The 12,201-nt window shown below is 45.2% G+C and overlaps 2 pseudogenes; both read left to right on the forward strand.

Annotated features, from left to right (window-relative positions):
• Positions 1-9,371: 9,371 nt before the first annotated feature.
• Positions 9,372-10,830, forward strand: LOC112309668 (large ribosomal subunit protein eL36-like; annotated as a pseudogene).
• Positions 10,831-11,735: 905 nt separating this feature from the next.
• LOC112310009 (small nucleolar RNA U3) lies at positions 11,736-11,827 on the forward strand (annotated as a pseudogene).
• Positions 11,828-12,201: the final 374 nt, after the last annotated feature.

Raw genomic sequence — 12,201 nt, forward strand, 5'->3', positions numbered from 1 at the left:
CAGAGCTATAAGGTCACATATTGTTGTTCCAACCTTTCCTATCACAAAGAGAAATGTAATACAATTTTCCTGGTGAAGAAAGCTCAGTCAGCATATTTGGTTTCTGGTTTGGTAAAACAAGAGTTTATTTGTTCAAAGTCAGTGGGCCAAGAAAGGTTGGCCGGCACATTGCCGTGATCTCGATTTACATAACAGCAACACAGCTGCAGGTGTACAACCTGGGACCTTTCTCTGGGCATCACTTGGGTCTCTAACGAATCATTATTGATTCCTCTGGTACAAATCTTGTACTTAATAGACGCGCACCAAGTAAATGAAAGTTGCACTAACACATAAATACATGCCCAAATGAAAAGATGCCTTTGTCTGCACTTCGTCATCCACCCCCACCCCCCGGAAAGAATCTAAGCGAGCAGTGTTCCTACTGCCCTTGAAAAATTCCTTAAACATAGTAGGTACTCAATAAATATCCGATTAACTAATGAATCATTTAAAACGGTGAAAGTGAAAACAAATGTGGAACATAAAGTAACAATGATTGAGTACATTTGGGCATAGTCCTTTGATTGACCATGGTGTAGTCATTGTAAATGTAATTACAATAACTATATTAACTCGGAAAATAGACACATCGTTCAGGGGGAAAGCAAAATGCAGAACAGTATGCAGGTGTGGTAGATTGTTACCGTGTGGACACAGTGAACCACCCCTGCCTATATCTGGACTTTCCTGAAATCCCCTGTCACACTGACTCTGGCTTTACCATGTGACTTTCTTTGGACACAGAATGTTTCATTCATAGAATAAGGCCGTGTGACAGCATCCAGCCCCAGCTGAACCACCAGAAAACTGCAGTGGCAGGAGGGACCCTAACTGATAACAGCAAAACAAATGCCCAAATTGATGACTCACAGAATTTAAAGCAAGTAAAAGTGTTGTAGTTTTAAGCACTAAGTTTTGGGGTAGTTTGGCATATCTACTTTGCTAAAGATAAATGTGCATAGGTAGAGGAAGGTAGCAGTGTTGTCGACACAGGAAAAACCTCACAGCAATCCTGTGATGAAAGAAGGTCTGGTGAAGAGACCTCTTGTCTAGGCCCCACCTACCAGAACAGAGACCAACACATGCTAGGCAGAAAGTTATACAACAGCAACAACGACAAAACAAGCACACAAGTGAGTATAGAAGTTCTGTTTAGAAGAAAATGTTTTGGAAAAAGATAGTGGTGATGGTAGTATAGTACCGTGAATATAATAAATGTCATTGAATGTATATTTAAAAATGGTTAAAATGGCCCTGGCTGGTGTGGCTCAGTGGATTGAGCACCAGCCTGTAAACTGAAAGGTCATGGGTTTGATTCCTGGTCAGGGCACACGCCTGGGTGGCAGGCCAGGTCCCCAGTAGGGGGTGCGTGAGAGGCAACCACACACTGATGTTCTCTTCCTCTCTCCCTTCCCCTCTCTAAAATAAATAAATAAATGAAGTCTTTAAAAAATGGTTAAAATGGTAAATTTTATGATATATATATTTTACCACAATTTAAAAACAAATCCAAAAACGTATAATCAAAGTCACCCATCACAAACTTCCTCCTGACAAAGGAAATCTTTCTCTAACCTGCAGATGGCTGCTCAGCAACCAGGAGCCACCAGCTTGCACAATGAGCCATATCAGCGCTGGCTCACTTTGTTTCCCAGTAGCCCTAGGCTGATGATGCAGCCTGATCCTGTCATCCTGTCAAGAGGCATTAGTGTCAGGAGTGGGTGGTGGAGCTTACCTTCCTCAAAGTGTTATCAGACAGGGGCCCTGGCCCTGTGGGGGTCTGACTAGGCTCAGTTGGGTCAGAGGGACAACAAAGTGTGGGTCCCCGGACTTTGTGTGGTAAAGATTTCATAACAGGAGTCCAAGTGACTATGAGGATCTGTTTATTAAAGCAGAGGCCAGCGGCACAAGGAAGGCTTAGCAGAGAAGAAACAACAGGAAAGCCAGGCTAAGCTGCCTGGACTCACTGGGAAGTCAGAGAAGAGGGGGCCTTGGGGACAGGTTCAGGGGATCAGCCTGGGACAAGCTGCCAGTTACCCATTGCCTTAGATTTTAAGAGATGCAGGAGCCTTCAGGGAAAGAAGTGGGGAAGAAGAAGGGGAAGGGAATGGCTCAGGCTGCTCCCCGGAGGGAGAGCAATCATGAGCTGGGTCCTTTGTTTGGAGGCTTTTATCTCTTTCTTGCAGGTGGGAATTCTAGGGGAGTGTTTCAGCAGAATATTCATCAGTTTTCCAGGTGTACGCTTTTAGGGTCCTGGTCTCCACTGATTGGTCAGTGGCAGGGCGGGGGGTCTTTCATCATTGCAGTTGGTCCTGGTATTACCTACCTGGTTTTGCTGCTTTTCTGGGCCTGGAGCTGAAATACAGCTGAGACCTAAACGTTATCTCCAGGGAGGAAAGGTCAGGGAGTAGAAGTTACCCTGGGGGTGAGGTCCTTGTTTCCCCAGTTTTGTCCCCTGCCAGGCACTCAGGGCCTTCTGCCCTGGTGACCATCTGCACCTGGCTGTAAATTGCTTGGCTATTGTGTTCAGCTAGCTTTCAATTTCCCTATTCCACTTGTCAAGGAATTTTCGGAGCTCGAGCTCGCTATCCTGTCTCCAAAGTAACCAGACCCCAGTTGGTGAGATCCCCACACAGTTCCTCACTCTCCTCCAGGAGACACCAAGACTTACTATGCACTTATAACTGCACCCACGACCAAGAAGTTTCTTTAATTTCAAAGCACATTTTCTTGCTTCCTGCAGCAAGATGTGACATTCACGGCCCTGGCCAGGTAGCTCAGTTGTTGGAGCATCCTCCTGCCATACACCAAGACTGTGGGTTCCATCCCCTGTCAGGGAACATACAAGAATCAACCACGAGTCCTGGCAGGCTGGGTCAGTTGGTTGGAGCATTGCCCCATGTACCAAAAGGTTGCCCGTTAGATTCCTGGTTGAAAGGAAAGGTTTTCTTAGGCTCCGCTGAGGAAGAAATGCCAATCAGCTACAAAATTAGGCAGTACAGAGCTTTATTGGGGTTTGTGCACCCGGGCGAGGTTCCCCCATCGGCAGAGCAGGCCGGGGAAGTCGCGAGCAAGCAGGGAATATGGCGGGGTTTTACGCACCAAATTCTGCTTGGCTCCCCTCGGGGGCTAGGGATTGGTCTCCTGGAACAAAGCGGCAATCTATCATTGGTGGTTCCCTGGTTTGACGTCAGCTGTCTCTTCCGGGTTGTAATTCGGCTGCCATTTTGTCCTACCCCGCCCATCCTGACACTGGTCAGGGCACATAGCCTGCGGATTCGGTCCCCAGTCAGGGTGCGTATGGGAGGCAACCAGTCAATGACTGTCTCTCTCTCTCAAGTCAGTTAAAAACAAAACATATCCTCAGGTGAGGATTAAAAAAATCAACCAATGAAGGTATAAATAAGTGGAACAACAAATCATTGCTTCTCTCTCTCTTTCTCCCTTCTTCTCTCTCTCTCTCTAAAACCACTTTTTTAAAAAGATTCTAGAACTATAATAATGCTAATTTCTTAAAAAAAAAAAAAGATGTGACATTCACAACCATCATCTGGCATTTACCCCTTTGCCTTCTGCTCTATGTCGCCCTTGGCTTTAGACAACTCTAGGACACTGAACCAAAGGTGGCACACCTGGCTGAAACCTCCTGGCAGAGGACGCAGAGTTTAAAACAGCATCCCATCCTCAGTCTCCATACAAATGAGCCCTTCAGGCAGAGTCCAGCACCAACTCAGTTTCCCCAACCCGTGGGACTCCTCATTGGAATGGTCAGCTAGCCCTCTTACTGACAAGGTATTTGCCCAGTGCCTTCCCAGGGTCTGTTCCTCTTAAACTTGGATCTGGTGAGACTGACTCATTCTTCCCTTGAGGCACCGATACTCGAAATGAAGCCACAGCAGCCACGGCAAAATCCCTGCCTGGCTGGTGGCTTTTTCTCTTCCTGCCACAGACCTGCCCTGGCCCAGTCCTCGCTGCCTACCTCAGGTTTCCCCAGTGCCTGTCCAATTCAGCACTGAGGTTTTTCCATTTTTCTTCCCCACACAAGTGAATATTTCTTATTAATTTCCCCACTTGTCATCTTTGTGTGCTGGCTTTAATGCTCCTTTCTGGGAGTTACTTTCCCTCTGCCTCTGGGTCTGGGTAATTACCCCTTCTAACTCAATTACAGGACCTTTTTTTTTTTCCCACTTCCTCTTTCCTTTCATTGTTTTGCAGAGGGAGGGGAGGCTGCTGAACGGTGGAAGAGAATTGAATTAGGTAGCAGGATATCTCAGCAGCTCTCTTCCGGGTTCCGCCTCTGCCCTTGAGGTCTCACTTCCAGCAAGCCCCACACCCAAGCTGCGCTGTCTTTCCACCTGCAAAACATTGCCACCGAGCCAAGAGTGTGAAAGAAATCAATAAGGGTGCCTTGGCTGAGGCAGTGAAGGGAGGTTCTGAGAGAATTCAAAGGTTATGGCATTTTAGGGGAGGAAAAAGTTTCCCTCCACCCTCTCAGGGCGCCTGGCTGAGTCTGAAAATCCAACTACCAAAGACAGAGTAGCTGGAGAAAAACATACAGGTTTTATCAAAATTTTACATGTACCTGGGAGCCTTCGCAAGGGAATGAAGACCTGACGTGGATGCCAGCGCACTTGTGAAGAATTGATAAGACAGGCCGTTGGGGCGAGGAGTGGAACACGGTGAAGAAGTAATTAAGAAGATAAGGTGTAGTTTAATCAGGTTTGCCTGTGCAGTCTTGGCTCCAAATTCCCCATCCCTGGAGACAAGAATGTCCTCCTTCCTCCGGGTATGGGGCAGGTGCTTTCCACAGGAGAGCTTTATGACCTGTTTCAGGGACACAGGGGAGGGAGTCAGAGTGACTCTCTGGCTTCTGCCACTTCTGGAAACTCCTTCAACTTTAGATATTTAATATGCCAAGGTGCCATCTTTCAGGGTACCATGTTCTGAATCCCATCAGCACCTTGTCATCACTTAGGTGAATGAGAGATCCCGGCATTACAAAATAACACACTGGAGAGATTACATACAGGAAGAAAACAGTAGTGCTGCGAGGAAAAGTAATTTGGTTCAGAAAAATCAATGCTGAGAACATGTATATAAGAATCTCTGTCCTGGAACTACTTTCTCAAATGATTATTCTTATCCTTTCTTGGGCATAGGCACCCCTTTGAAAACCTGATAAATTATATAGAATCATATCTCCAGGAAAATGCACATAAACATAGAAAACAAACCTTAGGGGCTCACTGCCTCCTTGAATCCTGGGTAAGTGGTGTAAGGAGTAGAGAGCAGCAATCAGCCTTTTCCTTCTTTGTAAATCCCATCTAGAGTACAGCGTAGTTGGGAGAAAGCATTCATTTGTTTGTTCATTCAACAAGTAACTCTTTGAGAAACGTCCAAGTGTCAGGCCCCACGCTGGGCCACATTGTGAAGAAGAAAGAGGTGAATCAGACACAGTGCCTGCTCCCAGGATGCTCATGGCTGGGGAGACCTACAAAGAACAGACAATGAATGTACAGTGATTAGAGAGGCGGCAGGGAGAAGGGTGGGAGCCTGGAGGGGTGGGGGCAGAACTACTTCCCACAGCAGTCAGTTCCTATACCTCAGACTACAAAGCAAAGTGGTTTGGAAAAGCCCAGCTATTCTCTGAGGGGCTAGCTGAGCTCTGCTGATCAGAGCTCCCACTCCCACCTCCACCCCTACCCAGCCCCATCCAGCTTTCCCACCTCCAGTGGGGTGGAGTCGGTTTTCCCAGCTCCCCCCACAGGCTCCCAAGGGCTATCATAGACTTCACAGTCACCTCTACCCCCACTCATCAGAGCCTGTTCTCAGCTCTGCAGGTCAGCTTTTAGACAACCAATCCCCCTTGCACCTCCTCTTTTCTTTGCTTAAGTCCTATCCATTTTACTAGTTGCACTGCAGGAAACAAGGAGTAACAGAAATAACTAACTTTGAGGAAGTTACAGATTTGCAAGAAAACTGGGGAGACCTGGTGTGAGCTGGTCTTGATTCACAGGGCAGGAAGCTGGGCTTGGCTGGGCTGGGCTTCCTCTCACCTCTTCCCAGAGTTCTTCTCCAGGGCCTTAGGGAAAAGTCGCTAGCTTCACGTTTGGGTGTCAGCGATCTTGCCTGTCAGGGTTGGATGCTTGGCTTCATCTGCTTGTCCCAGATGCTTCCCCTGTCACACTTCTGGCCCTGAGCATCCCTTAGAAGGATCTGGCTGCCCCACTTCCCCTCCCAGTTCCTCTCTTGCCTTCTAGGGGAGAAAGTCTTTTCCCTCTTTGCTGTTAAAGAGCATTCCCCAAGCCTTCTTTCCCAAATCACGGAGGTGTTTCTGACTTGGGTATCTGAAAGTCCTACTGTAGTATGCATTTGCTTCATAGACTATTTGATTTGTTTTAGAAAATGAATAAATTGATAGCTTGTAAAATAAAGTCAAAACCATTTAGAAATGTGTTAAGTGAGAATAATAAGTACAAGATGTGTTTCTATACAAACATAGGATGGAAGGACCAAGAGATACCTAATATTCTTGAGGTACTAAATATACATGAGGCACTGGAACTCTAAATATTCATGAGACCCTAAATATTCATACATGAAGTCCCAGTGTTGAGGATGACAACCATTCTTGGCCCTATCCACTCCCCACAAAATACAAATAAAATCCACAGCCTATCAGCAGGCTAATCGGTAAGCTACCTTGGTGGCCAGGTATACTGAGCTGTGTATTTCTTTGCCATTAGTGTGTCACTGATCCAGGGAAAGTTCCGTCTGTGGGCATGCCTTTGTTCAGGCCGCAGCTCTGGTCCTTGTTAATGGCACCATTAGGAGGGAAGGCTGATGTGGCCAAGAGACAACATACTAACAGAATATCCCTCATAATTCAGTTTCTGTCATGCTTCCATCCCTTTCATCCTACCCTAAATGTGTCAACATCCCCCTTCCCTTTCCCCTTGCTTTTCCCTATGTGTTTTTCCTTGCTTTTTAATAAGGCACGTGATTTGAGTGTTTAACCTGGTTTGAGGGCCTTTCAGTTCCGTGGCCTCTGACATAGCTGGCTTGGAGAATGCCTACTCTCATACCCCTGTTTCTCCAAATCCATTTGGCTGGTTATAACCATGAAGCTCAGTGTGGGCTCCCATCCTGCAGACATTTTACCCCCATCTTTTTTTCCTTTCCCTTACCCAGCGTCCTCCCCATGCCAAATTCTTTCCTTGAAAAAAACAGCTTTGGGGGCTGGCAGACCAGATTCCCACAGTTAACATAAACCCTGTTTTACAAAGGCAAGGCACAAGCCCGTTACGTCTAGAAGGAATACAAAACTAATTCCCTCAATTCCAGGTGAGCCCTTCACTATGCCTGGGATTCTTGGATTTTGTTTGTTTGCTTTACTTTTCCGAATGTTAGGGTCTCCCCTGCTGTAAGCTCCTTGAAGGCAGACTTTGCCCCAAGCTCCTACCACCTTGGGGGTCTAAGACATACCAACTCTTCTGTGGCTGTTGGACTCAGTACTATATTAAATTATCCATTTTATTCATTCGTCTTGATAGTTCAGCCCCTTACGTCTATCTAATCCATGACCAGGTCCTAAAACCTCTACTAAAATTGTTCTTAAATTCGCTTCTCTTCATCTCTACCACCGCCACCACACCCTGGTCTAAGCCGTTCTAACTAGATTTTAAAGAATACTTTATTTATTTGTTTTTAGAGAGAGGGGAAAGGAGGGAGAAAGATAGGGAAAGACACATCGATGTGTGGTTGCTTCTTTCACACCCCAGCTGGGGACCTGACCTGCAACCTAAACATGTGCCCTGACTGCAAACCAAACCAGCGACCCCTGGTTCAGAGGTTCGCATTCAGTCCACTGAGACACACCAGCCCATGTTTTCATAGCTATGAATATGTCATAGCTTCCCTGCTTTCTCTATAAACTCCTCTAACATTTCTCCACACAGCTGATGAAAGAAACAAGAAAAAGAAAGGAAGGAAGGAAGGAAAAGAGAGGAAGAAGGAAGGAAGGAAGGAAGGAAGGAAGGGTGGGAGGGAGGGAGGAAGAGAGGAAGGAAGGAAGGGAGGGAGGAAGGAAGGAAGGGAGGGAGGGAGGAAGGAAGAGAAGAAGGAAGGGAAGAAGGAAGAAAGAAAAAGAGAAAAAACCCTGGCTGGTGTGGCTCAGTAGACTGAGCACTGGCCTGTAGACCAAAAGATTGCCAGTTCGATTCCTGGTCAGGGCACATGCCTGGGTTGCAGGCCAGGTCCCCAGTTAGAGGCATGTGACCGGCCTACGGTCGATATTTTTCTCACACGTTGGTTTTTCTCTCCCTTTCTCCCTCCTTTCTTCTCTCTCTAAAAATAAATAAATGAGTAAAATCATTTAAAAAAAAAGAAGAAGAAAAGACAGACTCACCGACCTCATAAATCTGGAACCTTTGAAACCTGGCACATCAGGCAAATTTCCTGTTCATGGAACAATTGTGTCTGTTCTTATTTTGAGAAATAAACTAATTGGCTTTCTACTCTTCCTTTCACACTTGTAGTCAGTTACAAATAACAGAGAACCAACTGGAATCAGCACTAGGGAAGAGTGATGTCATTAGCTCAAACACTTGTGACGTGTTGCTGATCTGCTGGCTTTTAGGCCTCTGTGGACTCAGTTTCACATGATGTTCTTTCTCTTTCTTGCTCCTGCTGGTAAGTCTCCTTTTCTCTGTATTTCAGCTTCATCTTCTGACTATTCTCTTTATACAAAGGAAGGCAGCTCTAGCTTCATTTAATCTTATGTCTGTGGTCACAGAGAAAGAGATCCTTTTCATATACCAATTATAAGATGGCTTTGGCCCAGCTGAGGTCACACTCATCACTGTGGCCGGGGGAATGGAGATTGCTGGTTGGCCTCTCCCAGGCCCAGGTGAAGCAGGGGATTGGAGTTTCCAAAGGAAACGCGGGGACAGAAACAGCAGAGCTCAGACCCTTTCTGGGGAGGGATTTCACATGTACCCAGCTCCTTCTTGCCTGTGTTCATTGACATGAATGCTCTCCTCTGCCTGGAATGCTTTCCCCACTCTCTTGCCTCTCAAATCCTATGTGACTAAGGTGTCAGCTTAAATGTCTCCTTCCCTGAGAGGTGCCTTCCCTGACCCCACACATTAAGTTACATCTATATGACTGACATTCTCATAGCAATTTGTAATTTTAAAAAGTTATTTTAAATTTGTTTTGAAAGTCTGTTTCCCTTAATAGGCTGTAAGTTCCACCATGGCGAGGATCCTCTTAGCTTTGGCTCCCAGTTTTGGCCACGGCTGCATTCCCGGTTCCTAGTTCACTTGCACATGGTGGGTGTTCGCCCCTCATTTGTTCAGGAGGAAAAGGGGATGATAGGTGCTAAGGACACAGGTAAATAAACTGTTGCTACTACTGTAGTCAAGAAGTATCAACTTCTGCATATGTATTGGGCCAGTGTTTTTCAAACTTCAAGACTCAATGGGAGGTAAAAATTAACTTGGTAGATTGCAACTACAATTCTTAAAATGTGAAATCAAATAGAATAGAAAATAGAAATGGGCTAGAAAACAGTAGAGTGCCTCCCACGTATAAAGGGTGTTATTCCATCACATTTTTATGTCAGCTTATATTATAAAATGCATACACATACACCACTACGGGTTGTAGCGTAAAATGCATGTTTTACTGTTTCAGAGATCCTACACTAAGCTGCCTGGACAGAAGTGTGTTGAGATAGTATCCTCACTATTCAGAGCAACCCAGAGCTCCAGATACTGACTGAGTCATGGCATCACTGGGAAATAACACCTGGGAAGCTCGTTCAAAGAATCAAAGTGGAAGTGGAGACACAATTTCAGGATGCTGTTGCAGGGTGAACTCTGGATTTTTGTGCTCTGGTTGGCTTGTGTCACATCCTCAAGGTCATTTCATTACATGTACAGTCAGGTGTGTTTTTCAATTTGTTTTTTTCACACAACAGATGACTTCATGGTTTTCAAAGTTGAATACAAAATTTAAAAAGAATTTATTTGCTGCCATGCATGGTTGGGCCATAAATTGCATATCCCTAGAAAACAGTGAATTAATTCAAATCCTGGAGGAATAGAACTCCGCGGGAGGCTGGAGGACAGGAGCTGGTGTGGTGTGGAAGGCACAGGGGCTATTGTTCTGAACAGAGGGTGCTGAGTTCCTGGTTCAGTACTTGCTGGTTATGTGGATTCACGTGAAGGGAACGAAGAGACATTTATTGAAGACTCACTCAGAGCAAGGCCCTGTGTCAACCGTGGGAGGTATAAAAATAAACACTATACCCATTCTCTGTCCCCAAGGAGTTTACAGTCTGGGAAGGCTAGGCTTCAGTTTCTGCATCTGGAAAGTGCGTATAATAATAGACCTATTTCATTTGGCTATTAGGAATATTAAATGAAAAAATTCCGCCTTCCGCCGTGGAACGGCATTGAGGAACGGCAGCCGTGGCTCTCTGCTACCCCATGGCCGTGGACCTCAATAAAGGCCACAAAGTGACAACGTGAGCAAGTCGAGGCACAGCCGCCGCCACAGGCGCCTCACCAAGCACACCAAGTTCGTGCGGGACGTGATCCCAGAGGTGCGTGGCTTTGCCCTCTATGAGCGGCGCGCCATGGAGCTGCTCAAGGTCTGTAAAGACAAGAGGGCCCTGAAATTCATCAAGAAAAGGGTGGGGCACACATTTGTGCCAAGAGGAAGACAGAGGAGCTGAGCAATGTCCTTGCAGCCATGAAGAAGGCAGCAGCCGAGAAGGACTGAGGCCCATGCCCTCTGTGTAATAAAACCTGTTAAGAAAAAAAAAAATTCAGATACAAATGGACATGTTCCCTCCTGCCATAGGACCCTTGCCTTGGCTGTTCTGATTATGAAACTTTTTGCCCTCTTTGCCTCCTCTAATCTTTCAGACCAAAGCAAATTTTCTGTTCCTTAGGGAAATGTTTGCTCTCCCCTCTTAGTCAATTTCCCCATTATTATTTACTTTTAGCATCGGCTCCCCCACCTTCTGGCCCTCAGCTGTAATTTACAGTTAATCATGTGATGACTTCATTAATGACTTTCTGCCTCTGCAACATATGCTGTAGGAATCATGTTGTTTTGTTCACCTTTCTATCCCCACCATTTATTTATTCCAGTGCCTGGGACTGTCGCTGAGTGAATGAAGAAGTAAATAATCTGAAGGGTCTGGGGATAATTTTTTTTTTACCCTCCAATGAGTCTGCATATTATTGGAATTTGAGACTCACTGCCTTGTATGAATTTCTCTGAGTAGCTATTAAGAAGACACTTAAAAAAAAAAAAGAAGAAGAAGAAGAAGAAGACACTTGACAGACACTTGATTTCATTCTGAAAGTTTAGTCTGGGTGGAACATCCCTGAACCCTCCGACAGGATAAATTTTGATCCTGTAAAAAAACATTTATCTGCCCCTTGACCATCCTGGGGGATTGAGGACCAGGGAAGTCATTTCACATTTGGCTCCAGTCCCCACCCATTCAGATTGAGCAATACAGGTTTTGTTGTCGAGACCCATCCCTTATCTACCAGCTTTCCCACTCATTTGCATAGGTATTTCAAGACAGCTCTAGATCTGTGAGCTCAGCTTGATTCAATATCAAAAGTTAGTGCAAGAAGCCAAACTACCTTATCTACCTACATTTTAAAATAAAGACTATACTTTCAGGGATCATTTCTATAGTTTGTTACTAAAATAAAGACTTGATTAAGATGCAGATGCTAAAGAAAATGAACTCTTTAGTTTGTGTTTGCTTAAAGAAAAAACGTGATGAAGCCCATTTTTTAGCTGAAGGAATTCCCTTTGAAGTTGGAATTTGTTTTGCAAATATAAGGCCTTGTGAGCTGCCTAAGGAGCTGAATCTAGGCTCTCCAATAAAAGTTCAGTAATATGGTGAATTTAGGGTAAAATGGCAAACAATCCACTGGCATTAGAGTGTGAGGTATTTCTTCCTCTGACGCCTTTGCTTTTTTCCTTAAAATTTTTTTGTTTATTGATTACTTTAGAGAGAGAAACATTGATTTGTTGTTCTATTTATTTATGCATTCATTGCTTCTTTAAAAATTTTTTTATTGGGAAGGGTTTTCAGGAACAACTGTAAAGGACACATGGACAAAA

The sequence above is a fragment of the Desmodus rotundus genome, chromosome 8 (assembly GCF_022682495.2).
Source record: "Desmodus rotundus isolate HL8 chromosome 8, HLdesRot8A.1, whole genome shotgun sequence".
Taxonomy (NCBI): Eukaryota; Metazoa; Chordata; class Mammalia; order Chiroptera; family Phyllostomidae; genus Desmodus; species Desmodus rotundus.